The 13663-nt window shown below is 36.5% G+C and overlaps 1 long non-coding RNA gene across 1 annotated transcript; it reads right to left on the bottom strand.

Annotated features, from left to right (window-relative positions):
* Positions 1-4629: 4629 nt before the first annotated feature.
* Positions 4630-13442, bottom strand: LOC131177520 (uncharacterized). Its single transcript, XR_009146967.1, has 3 exons — positions 13342-13442; positions 12840-12897; positions 4630-5089 (listed from the first exon to the last, which is right to left on the bottom strand). It is a non-coding gene; the product is annotated as an uncharacterized LOC131177520 (long non-coding RNA).
* Positions 13443-13663: the final 221 nt, after the last annotated feature.

The following is a 13663-nucleotide window of genomic DNA, read 5'->3' as shown; positions in this document are numbered from 1 at the left end:
AATTGAGTTTAGGGATTTAAATATCTAAATGTTAGAGATTATACAACACTATAGGAATATGAGAATCCCTAAAACACAATAATCCATCATCTTTTTATTTGGAATCTCTAAATGTTAGAGATTTCTTTTATGCTTTAGGGATATGAGAATCCCTAAAGCATATAAAGCCAACATCTTCTTTATTTGAACATGACTATTGAAGAACACTTCTTTTCTTCTTCATTTTCTCTCAAGCTATACTATCTCCACTCTTTCTTCTTGTGTTTAATTCAAGAGATATTAGAAGTTTTACTCTTGAATTAAAGTTAGAGAAATTGTTTCTCTAATCACCCATAAAGATTAAAACCATAGAAAATAAGAGTCCTTCGTTTGTGCAATTGTTGGCCAAACAAAGAAAAAGCACATAAAGGAGTTTTGGTTGAAAGGTTGAAGCTTTGATTTATTTGTTCGTGTGGACGGACAAAAGGATTGATATTTGGAGGTCTTAGCTTCTCGAATTTTGTGTTAGATTATTCCACGTCTATTCAGGTAAAATTCCTAAAACTTTAGTTTTATGATTATAGTTTTAGTTTCCTTAAAGCAAATAGACTAATAGCAATTGAATAACAAAATTTACAATCAAAATATGTAATATTTTACAATAGATAAATGAAGTTGCATGTGATGCATAATATCTAGGGATTAAAATTTTAAAATTACTATTTTTATACCCTTGATGGTATTTTACTTTCAACCTCTTCAACAATTGGAATGCAATTTGTGGAGTGAGGAATGTAACAAAAATAATAATAGATGAAAAATAAAGTAACTGCATGACATTGATTGATACTTAACTCCATTTTAATAAAATTATTTTTTTTAATAAATCATATTTCCCTCTTCAAAAAATAATATTTTTTTACCTTAATATTAGAAAAAATATTATTTTCTTAAAGATCTATTTTTTAAGATAATCAAATTTATGTTTCTTCTCCACAGATATTTAAATTTTCCTTTATCAAATAAAAATAAGGCTTTTTTACTTCTGACAATGTGATAAAAAATATATTTAATTTTGAGTAAAATTGCAAGTTTATTTCTCTGCTAGCAAATTTAATTTAGAGCAAATTTAATCTTTACTTAACAAATGACTCAAGGTTTAAGTTTTATTTTTCTGTTTACCCACTTTTTATTTTAAGCAAATTTAATTTTTCAATAAAGGACTTAAGGTCCACTCTTTATTTTTCTAGTAAAAATACTCCTTAGGTCTTATTTTCTTTAAAATTTTAGTTATCTTTCGTTAAACTTGTCCATTGTCCAATTTAAAAGCCTTATTTTAAAGACATGTTACTATCTTTCCTTTTCCTCAAAATTAATAATACTAAACTAACATTTATTTTCTTAAAACTGTTTTAGAAGAATTGTTTTAAAAACAAAATAAAATAAAATAAAAATTGAGTCAATATTCACTATTATGGTTGCTTTACTTTTGTATTTGATTTATCCTAATAATGAGACATTTATGTGTTCTTGAATTTATGCATTTTTTTTTTTCAAATCAAATACAAGAAATGAAAATCATAACTTAAACTCCATTTTAAAATTGTTGATATTAGTTTATCAAAGCACATTATTAAATCTACCTATCTTGTTGAGAGACAAAATGGGGTGCCTACTACTTTCCTCACACGTAACCCTGAATTTCTGAATTAGAAGTGGTAAAACAATTTTTTTCTAAATTTTTCAAAAGTAAAAGATTTTTTTTTTATTTTCTCCCAAAATTAAAGTGATACCCCACTTTTCACTTTAATGAAAATTGCCTGTCAATCACAAAACCTTTACAACATCTTCTATTACTAAAGTTTTGTATGTGAAACAAGAAGAATCAAGAAAAAGAAATTAATTTATTAAATTAAAGAGTCTCTCAATTATTGATTTTGATTATAAAAAAAAAATTGATTTCTTGTTTGTGTTTTATGTTGTTGCAATTTGCATATTATATAATGAAATTTTTTTATTACATAATGATTATTTATTTTAGTAGTCTATGAACATTTTTTTATCACATTAATTTTATTACACAATGGTCACTCAATGCAAATTAAAAAGAAATAATAATAGAAAAGAAATTGAAAAATCTATTATATAATGAAATAATATGATGTTTATTAAAGGTGCTTAAAGAAAATAATTAATAAAAAGAAAATTTGTCACACCTTACCCTTCCGTAAGATATGACATGACCCTGTAATATGTTTAATGTATTATCGAACTCCGTCTACCGATAATCCATTAAACATACTACAAGGGATTTTAAACAATTCAAATTCATTTTCAAGTAAACTTATTGAATAAAAGTTGAGAAAAATTACTGTGAAAATCATTAAGAATTTAAAATAAGCATTTTAAACTTAAAGAAAAATTTTGAGAAAAATCGACATGGTAATGGCTGAATTTTCAACAATAAAAAAAATTTTAAAAAACCTATTTAAACCTGTGCAGTATAATAATTCACAACCCATAAAAATCCACATCTCATCAAATCATAATTCAACAAAAGTATTCTCTATTCACATTTAAAAGAATCCATATTTGCAAAATTACATTCATTGGATAACAAAATAGAAATTTACATTGTTTTTATACAACTGCTCAAATATTTTTACATACATATAGTCATTAATTACATCAAAATTACAATATACAAGGGTATATTTAAACTATTGTTAGTTGTATGTGCCCTAGAGCATACACTAATCTTGTACCTTGTAAATGATATTGTAAATATTTTAATGGCAATTAACATTTCATTTAACTGTTGTATGTTTCATATCATATTTATTTGAAATTATCCATTAGCAATATGTTATATATTCTATTCTTATGAGATAAGAATATGAGTGACAGAATATATGGGACATTTGCTATAAATCAGAGTTCGCAACTAAAAGATATTTTGGCGGGCACATTATATCCAAAGAGTTGTCACCTCTATTTATCTCTATTGATCAGTATGAGATACTGATGTATATGGAATGGTGAGTCTCATACCATCTGATATGAGATATTGGGATAAACACAGTGAGCACTTATATGATAAGTAGGTCGAATTTATCACAGACAGATAACATGAACATGGCGTTTACTCGAGTCAATAAAATGTTATCTTTGTCATACTAGTGCATATAATCCTTAGACCTGAGATGACATGATTGTCTCTTATATGGATGGTTTGAGTTTGATACCATTCACATATCTGTACTGTGTATGGATATTCGGTATGTGTTGGCTCAGATCGGTCATATGTTGGGACATGTGTTCAATCAAGAGGGAATCCATAGCCTTGAGTAAACAGGCTTAAAAGTCCTATGCGGATTTGAGCTGTTCTTGATAAGATTAAGTTCCTGGCTAGGATAAATGACTTTGTCAGGAAAGATGTTTCTTGAAAGTAATGTCTAATATGTCAAGAATTAGATTTTAAATGAGTGCATAAGATTCCATGATAAGGGGTTTGACTCTACCATGACCCTTAATGGGATTGGAACATAATACGGAGAGATTTTAGTGCACGGTGATGTGTGATTAAAGGTTCATATTTAAGTTGTTCCTCATTACTAATTGGGTAGCCATGACATGCTATGCTAGGTGTCAACCATGGTCTATGAGATACTTAAAATGATTTAGATAAATTATTTACGGTCTGAAAGAGTTCCAATGATATTAAGAGTAAATATCATTTCTCATTGCCAATTAGTAATGATCCTAGTAAGTCACACACCTACACAAAATAACCACCAAGTATATAATGATTTTATTGATTAATTAAATAGTTTAATTAATTAATTAAAAAGATTTGGTTTGCAATAAGATTGCAAGTCCCTAGCATGACTTGAAACCAAATCTTAGATATTGGTTGTATAATATAAATTAGATTTAAATTTAAAGAGTTTAAATATAAATTTAATTGTGAAATTAATTAATGAAGATTAATTAATTAATTAATTAATTTATATGTGATATAAATTAATTTGAGAGAGAAAATTATAATTTTGAGTTGAGAACTCAAAAATGGATACAAGGGCATTTTGGTATTTTCAGATGGTGACACGTGGCACCATGAGATGGTGGCACGTGGCACTCATAAATGTATGCCACTTGTCTTCCCTTGATGGAAGATGATTATTTGATGATTTAATCTAGGCTTGACAAGTGGCTTAATGAGATTAAGACACATTAAAGCAAGATTAAATAGGATCATGACAAGTGGCACTCCATTTAATGCATTTTGTCTTGCATATAAATGTAAGATAAGAAGAAGACAAAATGAATTGAATTCTTCTTCTTCTTCCTCAAGTTGGATGGCAACTTGAAGTCCTCTCCTCTTTTGTTTTTCTTCCATAGATTCATAAGGAAAAACTTGTTTTCCTTTGAATAAAAAATACTAGGAAGTGTTCCTTGCTAGCTACATCCAATATAACCTCACCTAAAGCAAAACCCTCAAGTTTAGTGGTTGGCTAATCACAAAAAGAGAGAATTGGGGCTGCCATTGGTGGAGCATGGTGGTGCTTATTGTGGACAAGCTAGAGGAGTTCCAATTAGCACTATTGAGACTTCCAAAGGGAGCAAGAAGTTGATTCTTGTCACGACCCAACCTATGGGCCGGACCGGCACTAGGACCTGGGCCAGCCTAAAGCCCCCGAGGCCCGTAGTAAGCCTAACTGTTCATTAACCCAACTCTAAGGCCCATTTGGGCCCAGTATCAAGAAAACAAACGGACAGAGTCCGGCCATAAAATGGACTTTCCAACGGGGAGTTTTCGACTCACCCGACCTGTAAACACAATAAATACTCAATTGGGGAGCTCAGCTCACCCTCCACATACTCATATCCTCATAATAATAAATGGGAGCTCAGCTCCCTCATCCAATCCATCAAACATGCATATCATTATACGCTGTGTCCAACATGATAATAATATTACAGACCATAATCAATAAATACTTCTAACACATGCGGAAATTCTAGGAGTAAATAAAATTACACAAATATTGATAAACAACCTGCGAAGTAGAAAAGCAGGTTAATCCAGAATAAAATATCCTCCTGTGGCCTGTAAAAATTTTTGAACAGGAGTGAGCGTTCGACTCAGAGAGTAAAATATCAATCTTAACTATAATCTCTATAACTATCTGAAACTAATGCAACCTGTAGAGTGAAATGCAACATCAACACCATATTCACATCTTAGCATCAAAAAGGTAATTTGGAGCACTCACACACCCTGTAACATCATTCATAGTATATGGAGCCGATCCTATCTGACTCTCTTAAATCCAATGCAGTGCGTGAAGAACTCATTTCGGACTTCCACTTAAATACCAAATCGGGGTCCCAAATGAAGAACTCAAGCCGTGTCTAACCCGAAGGACCGGGTCCCATCGAAGAACCCTATACGTGTCTACCCGTCCTATCCATAGTCCACACCACATCACACGCACGCCAACGCACGCACACTGCTCCAAATTACCACAACAACACTCATGGCACATTAACAGTTATCAATGCAACATAATTCGTGCCTAGAGTTTAACTACATAAATATATGCATATAAGTGATGCATGGGCATCGAACATATAATAATATCGAAATTACGATTAAAATTAATATTTTACTCACAGACTTTGACGGCAATCACCGTGGCGGGCGGAGGAAGAAGGTCATTCCGCTCACCTGACAATTATATTGCAATTATTTAATACAAATGACTCAATACAAATCAAGAAAAGACCCAATACGTCCTAAGTCGTGCCGAAAATCCGGCAGAGTCTCCCCTATACCTAGGACCTACCCAACCTGCAAAAGGGCTCAAAACACACTTCTATATCCACAATCCATATATCCACAACTCAATCACATCACACAGCCCCTCCTGGGCCCATCAAATCAATCATTCATCACAATATGTAAAATTTCAATTTAGTCCTTATAATTGATCATTTTTGCAAAAACTGCTCAAATAAGCTCTAAAAATTATAAAACTCTGCCCTGCGATCCTTAGAAATATTACTAAGCTATTGCAAAAAGAATCGTAATTTTCTAAGCTACCATGAATATTTTATGGATTTTCAATCCTATTTAAACACTAGAAAATTACGAAAAAGCAAGGTTCGGGTTTACCTTTGCCGATTCCGACTTCGGGAACGCGCCGATGCCCGACAATGGTGGGGTAGCCAAAACCTCGATCCAATCGGAGACTTTGGTAGCTAGTGCATGCGGCGGAAATTCACGATCAGGACAACGCCGAATTTCCGCGAATTGAGGATACCTACACGAACCCCAATAATAATATATAAAAAATCAGGGGTGTTACATTCTTCCCCCCTTACAGAAAATTCGTCCTCGAATTTTTACACAAGGCAGAATAAAGCACATGATTATACATTGAACAAATAAGGGTACTTGCTACGCATGTCCCGTTCTGACTTCCAGGTGCACTCTTCCACCGACTGACTCCTCCACAAAACCTTAACCATAGGGATCTGTTTTGATCTCAGCTGTCTCACTTGGTAGTCCACTATGGCTACAGGCTGCTCCTCAAATGTCAAATTTTCTTTTAGCTCTATCACATCCGGCTGCAGTACATGAGAAGGATCGGGAATGTATTTCCTGAGCATGGAGATGTGAAACACGGGATGAACGTGAGAGAGGTTGGGTGGTAGCTCCAACCGGTAGGCAACTGCTCCAACTCTATCCGTAACCTCAAAATGTCCGATATACTGAGGTGCCAACTTGCCCTTCTTTCCGAATCTCATGACTCCTTCATTGGAGATACCTTCAGAATACATAGTCGCCATCGCAAACTCCACATCCCTCCGTCTGGAGTGCATAACTTTTCGCTTCATCAAAGTCGCCTCTCGTTCCCTGATTAAAGGAACTACCTCTGAAGTGTACTGCACTAGGTCTACATCATGCACCCTTGCTTCCCCCATTTCTGTCCAACACAGAGGAGACCTACACTTTCTTCCATATAGTGCCTCATAGGGTGCCATCCCTATCTTTGGAGTGATAATCGTTGTTGTAGGCAAACTCCACTAAAGCTAGCCGCTCATCCCATTGACCTCCAAAATCCAAAACACTCATGCGAAGCATGTCTTCCGATGTTTGGATCGTCCTTTCGACCGTCCCGTCTCGAGGGTGGAAAGCCGCATCGAAGTTCAACGTGTGCCAAGTGCCTCTGCAACTTTCTCCAAAATCGAGAAGTGAATCGGGACCCTGCCGATATTATGGGCGGAACTCCATGCAATCGACTATTTCTCGAATGTAGAGCCGCATACTGTGCCCGCAGTATGTAGTCTTCTGTAAGAAGTGAGCTGATTTGGTCAAGCGGTCTACAATTACCCATATCGAATCATATCCTCGCGTGGTACGAGGCAACCTACCACAAAATCCATAGTACTCATTTCCCACTTCCATTCGGGATAGGAGCTCTTGCAGCTTCCTTGACGGTCTCGGTGTTCAAACTTCACCTTCTGACAAGTCAAGCACTTGGACACAAAGTCGGCTATGTCTCTCTTCATGCCATTCCACCAATAGCTATCTTTCACATCATGGTACATCTTGGTGGAACACAGGTGAATCTGCATGGTGTATAGTGTCCCTCTCGCATTATTTAATTACTGAGGTAGTCAACATCGGGCACACATATCCTAGAACCTTGCACTAGGGCGCCATCATTGGCAAACCCAAACTCACCACCTTCACCTTGCTGTACTCTTTCTATGATCTTCATCAATTGTTGGTCTCTGTGCTGGGAAACTCTAACTCTGTCCCTCAAGTCTGGCCTCACTGAAAAGTGAGCCAACAATACCCCATCATCTGAAAGATCTAGGATTAAACCTTGATCCATCAACTCATGTACCTCTGAATCAGTCTCTTCTCTCTTTGAAATATGCGCCAAACTGCCAGAAGATTTTCTGCTTAAAACATCTGCTACTACATTGGCCTTCCCAGGGTGGTACTGGATGGGGCAATCATAGTCTTCCAGAAGCTTCATCCATCTCCTCTGTCTCAAGTTTAAATCCCTCTGTTGGAAGATGTACTTCAAACTCTTATGGTCGGTGTATATCTCGCACACTTCACCATACAGGTAGTGTCTCCAGATTTTTAGTGCAAAGAATACAGCCGCCATTTCCAAATCATGGGTGGGATAGTTCTGCTCATGCCTCTTCAGCTGCCTTGAAGCATAAGCCACTACTTTTCCATTCCGCATCAAAACACACCCTAGGCCAACTCTGGAGGCGTCACAGTACACGGTGTATCCTTCACCGCTCATAGGTAGTGTTAACACAGGGCAGTGGTTAGACACTCCTTATCCTCATCATTATAACTGACTCTATCGAGCTCTCTTCCTGTCCTTTGCATCTTATCCACTTCCCTTTTCCTATTTTTGGTATTGTTGGTATCATTTCAACCTGCTGTACTTATTCCTTAATTTTAGTCCTATCTCATCCTTACACCTTTTCCTTCAAAGATGTCTATCCCATCATCAACTTTAACTTTCTTTTTATTTCTTAGTCTTATCTTGAATACTAGTTTCATTACTTCAAGAATTCTAACCCTATGATTTACTCCTACCAGCACATTCTTCACCTTATGTAACACTTATAATTACCCATAGAAATTTTTTTTTTTTCTTGTATCCCCTTTTTTTTTTTCCAACTTAACTATCAGAACATTATCATTCCCTATCAGCCTTAGTAGGAAATTGCTTATCCTGGATGAATATGAGCCCCATAAACTATATGTTCCATCTGATATAACACGGCTGTAGGAAATATGTGTCATGCCTTAATTACATACAAGATAGTTCACGTGTTCATTCTCATTAATATAATCATATATCCGCCCATAGCTTTCTAAACTTCAACCTCAAATTACCCATCAAGCAACAATTTCATCTATTGAATCTCAACCATAAATAGTACTTCCTCCACTCATAGTTTAAAACAGTTTGCAAGCCTTAGTAGCTAACTCAATTTAACTCTGTCATTACTGCATCGTCCTTTCATACTTAATACTAGGTATGCACTTACCGTCATTCTCATATCGTGAAATTATGTATGAATTTGTGCCTACTAAACTCTCAATAACTAGGTCTCCTTGACTCAGCTGCATTTCCTTATATAACCTTCTAGAACCAAAAGCACAAGCTAAACTTGAAAAGAAAGAAAATATCCTCTTATATTCAACTACACCCGATTGTCATATTATAACGTTTCACCTAAGTTTCTTGGTCTTTCTCTCCAAATTTCATCATCTCCTAGCACAATTATGCTCTACCTATAAGGTATCATCTGCATGAACCCTTTACCGTACCATTTTCCTTCTTGACATAATATTTTATAATTTATTAACTTTACTTATACTCGACCTATGATTCATATCTATCATCGTTTTTATTGTGCCATTAACTTTTGTTGATTCCTGAAAGATTTCTCTCACTAATAAATTATTCCAACACTAATTCCACCCTTATCTAGGGTCATTAATTTGATCCTTGAACTTTCTACTTGATTTATAACCATCCGGACTTGTCACTTTTCGCTCTACCCCTACTATTGTCCCGTCGTTATTGCTTCACTACAAAGTGATTCTGTTGATCACACTAAAAATGTTTGCCTGACATTCATAACGAACCTCTAACTACCTTCTCACTATCTCAAAAGTCTAACCTAAAACCTATGTGTCATTATCTATCATTCTTTTCCTCTCATCATACCTATTTGATCCCTTAGACTGACTTTTATTCAACTTACTGCTTACTAACTTCTCTTTCTCTACCTATTTAGGTAGTCCGCAATACCATCGCACACCTTCTAACATTTACTCATTATTATTGTATTCCATACCTCCATCACTTTTCTCACTAATGTGGTCCCATTTTGGGTTTTCCATCCTTGTCATTCTCCTTGCCAAGAATAACACTTAGCCTATCCTATATCTTAACTTTGTTCCTTTTATTATGCGCTCTTAGGTTGTCCTTTCATTTATTTCCTTTGTCTTACCCAAAATAGAACTTGACTATTCTATCCCCGGTTCCATTCTTCTTCCTAACATAATACATGTATTGCTAACTATATCTTTGAGTCTCTATCGCGTATCATATGTCTGCTACTGATTTGGTCCTTTGACCACTCTAGCTAGTACTTCCACTAGCATTTAGATTATATTGCATCTGCAATCAATTGCCCAAACTTTCATTCTGCACTTTCTTTATCCATTGGCCTTCTGTGATTTATCTTCGCTAATTTATTACTCTTAACACTATTATTATTATTATTATTATTTTCCATGTTTACTCAATTCCAAAACTTAAGATTTCGGGCACCCAAACCCGTCATCCAATTCAAAGGATTTACATCCATCGTGATCTGATTATATATGATTCCTATAATGGAACTTGTATCCTCTCCAGGATACCCGAGCCAACTACTCTCTACCACACTCTACAGTCCCATCTGGGACACTATTCCATAAGTCATCATTATCAGTAATAACCTTCGATCCATTCTGAAAAGATAGGACTATATCCTAACTTGCTGCAACAAAGGTACTACATCTACCACCTTGCCAGAACCATGTCAAGTTAATGACTCTTTTATCATATCATAGCTCTATAAATCATCAATTCATAGTTTCGACCTTCTAGGTAGTAGAGTTGTACTTTATTCCATCTTGATACACACAAGGTATACTATTCTCACTCTATAAGTGTCACCTTTACTTTGCAACTAGTCCAAAACCTGCAGTGCGATGGCAACTCTTGATGTAACTCTAGCTCTTTGGAGTGGCGAGTCATCGACTCTAGTTATCACCCAACTGTGACCTTTCAATATTCTAACTCTAGACTCTTAGCCGAGTTCCCAACTCCTCTGCAAATATAGAACTACTGCATCGCATACCAAAATAGAAGCCATCTCAAACACCCTCATTATGGAGCACCACGGATGCACGCACTCTACACAATAATCTCATGTCGATCATGTCTGCAGCTACGGAGCGGACATCGAGAACATTGTATAGTTACTACGATACGTCGGCTGGACTAGGTCTCCTAATTTCTTATCTCTCTGAATCTTCTATTATCACAAACTTATTACATTGGGTCATCTACTGATGACCGATGAGTGGTATCCTCATCCTTATCTAGGGCAACTGTACTTTTAAGACTCACTTTTATGTACTCTTGTCTTACAGAAATGGGCACACCATTTAAACCCATCGACAAAAATATAACATTTCTTGGAGTACGTATCCTCATGATAGATCTCACATGTCTACTAACTCTATTTCACATTTCATGTACTCCACGAAAATCAAGACACTAAGCGAGGTAATCTTATATTTCCCGAGGTATAACGTAGAATCTAGAAACAAAGAATTACAGAAAAGGAAAGCAGAATCCTATACTCGCATGTGACTCCTAGTAGACTCTTCCCAACATTTTAGACAAACATTCCCTAAGAACTGAGCCTAAGCTCACGATACCACATTGTAACGACTGACCAGCCCGATCGGTATTGTCCGCTATGTCCCGTGGGCCTCACGGATTTGTCCCTTGGGAGGTTTCGCTCCCCAAAGCGCTGACCGATTTAGGTGACCCACATATATGGCCCAGATTCCCTTCTCCCATTTCCGATGTGGGACGGGCGGCACCTGCAGGCGTTACGTATCGCCGTCCCCACAGTCCGTTACAACCCACCAACTTCCGCTGGGGGCGTCCTCGCACCCACTCGTACTGGAGGGAGTCCGGCTCTGATACCACATTTGTCACGACCCAACCTATGGGCCGGACCGGCACTAGGACCTGGGCCAGCCTAAAGCCCCCGAGGCCCGTAGTAAGCCTAACTGTTCATTAACCCAACTCTAAGGCCCATTTGGGCGATATCAGAAAACAAACGGACAGAGTCCGGCCATAAAATGGACTTTTCAACGGGGAGTTTTCGACTCACCCGACCTGTAAACACAATAAATACTCAATTGGGGAGCTCAGCTCACCCTCCACATACTCATATCCTCATAATAATAAATGGGAGCTCAGCTCCCTCATCCAATCCATCAAACATGCATATCATTATACGTTTACAGGTCCAACATGATAATAATATTACAGACCATAATCAATAAATACTTCTAACACATGCGGAAATTCTAGGAGTAAATAAAATTACACAAATATTGATAAACAACCTGCGACGTAGAAAAGCAGGTTAATCCAGAATAAAATATCCTCCGGGGGCAGGTAAAAATTTTTGAACAGGAGTGAGCGTTCGACTCAGAGTAAAATATCAATCTTAACTATAATCTCTATAACTATCTGAAACTAATGCAACCTGTAGAGTGAAATGCAACATCAACACCATATTCACATCTTAGCATCAAAAAGGTAATTTGGAGCACTCACACACCCTGTAACATCATTCATAGTATATGGGAGCTGATCCTATCTGACTCTCTTAAATCCAATCTGGTGCCTGAAGAACTCATTTCGGACTTCCACTTAAATACCAAATCGGGGTCCCGAAGAACTCAAGCCGTGTCTACCAGAAGGACCGGTCCCCCAAGAACTCAAGCCGTGTCTACCCGTCCTATCCATAGTCCACACCACATCACACGCACGCCAACGCACGCACACTGCTCCAAATTACCACAACAACACTCATGGCACATTAACAGTTATCAATGCAACATAATTCGTGCCTAGAGTTTAACTACATAAATATATGCATATAAGTGATGCATGGGCATGCTGAACATATAATAATATCGAAATTACAGTTAAAATTAATATTTTACTCACAGACTTGACGGCAATCACTGTGGCGGCTGGGCGGAGGAAGAAGGCTGTCCCGGCTCACCTGACAATTATATTGCAATTATTTAATACAAATGACTCAATACAAATCAAGAAAAGACCCAATACGTCCTAAGTCGTGCCGAAAATCCGGCAGAGTCTCCCCTATACCTAGGACCTACCCAACCTGCAAAAGGGCTCAAAACACACTTCTATATCCACAATCCATATATCCACAACTCAATCACATCACACAGCCCTCCCGCCCATCAAATCAATCATTCATCACAATATGTAAAATTTCAATTTAGTCCTTATAATTGATCATTTTTGCAAAAACTGCTCAAATAAGCTCTAAAAATTATAAAACTCTGCCCTGCGATCCTTAGAAATATTACTAAGCTATTGCAAAAAGAATCGTAATTTTCTAAGCTACCATGAATATTTTATGGATTTTCAATCCTATTTAAACACTAGAAAATTACGAAAAAGCAAGGTTCGGGTTTACCTTTGCCGATTCCGACTTCGGGAACGCGCTCGGGATGCCTGACAATGGTGGGGTAGCCAAAACCTCGATCCAATTCGGAGACTTTTTCGGTAGCTGGTCTGCTAGGAAATTCACAGTCCAGGACAACATTCCGAATTTCCGCGAATTGAGGATACCTACACGAACCCCAATAATAATATATAAAAAATCAGGGGTGTTACAATTCTACACCTCAAGAGATTAGAGTCCTCAAAACAGTTAGGGTTTAATGTGTTTAATTATTAAACAATAATCCTTGATGGTAAATGAATGATTAATGCATGTTAAAAGTGTGTTTTGGCAT

The sequence above is a fragment of the Hevea brasiliensis genome, unplaced genomic scaffold, assembly GCF_030052815.1.
Source record: "Hevea brasiliensis isolate MT/VB/25A 57/8 unplaced genomic scaffold, ASM3005281v1 Scaf53, whole genome shotgun sequence".
NCBI classification, from domain to species: Eukaryota; Viridiplantae; Streptophyta; class Magnoliopsida; order Malpighiales; family Euphorbiaceae; genus Hevea; species Hevea brasiliensis.
The sequence above is the reverse complement of the archived record's forward strand: the minus strand, read 5'-3'. Positions and strand labels throughout refer to the sequence as shown.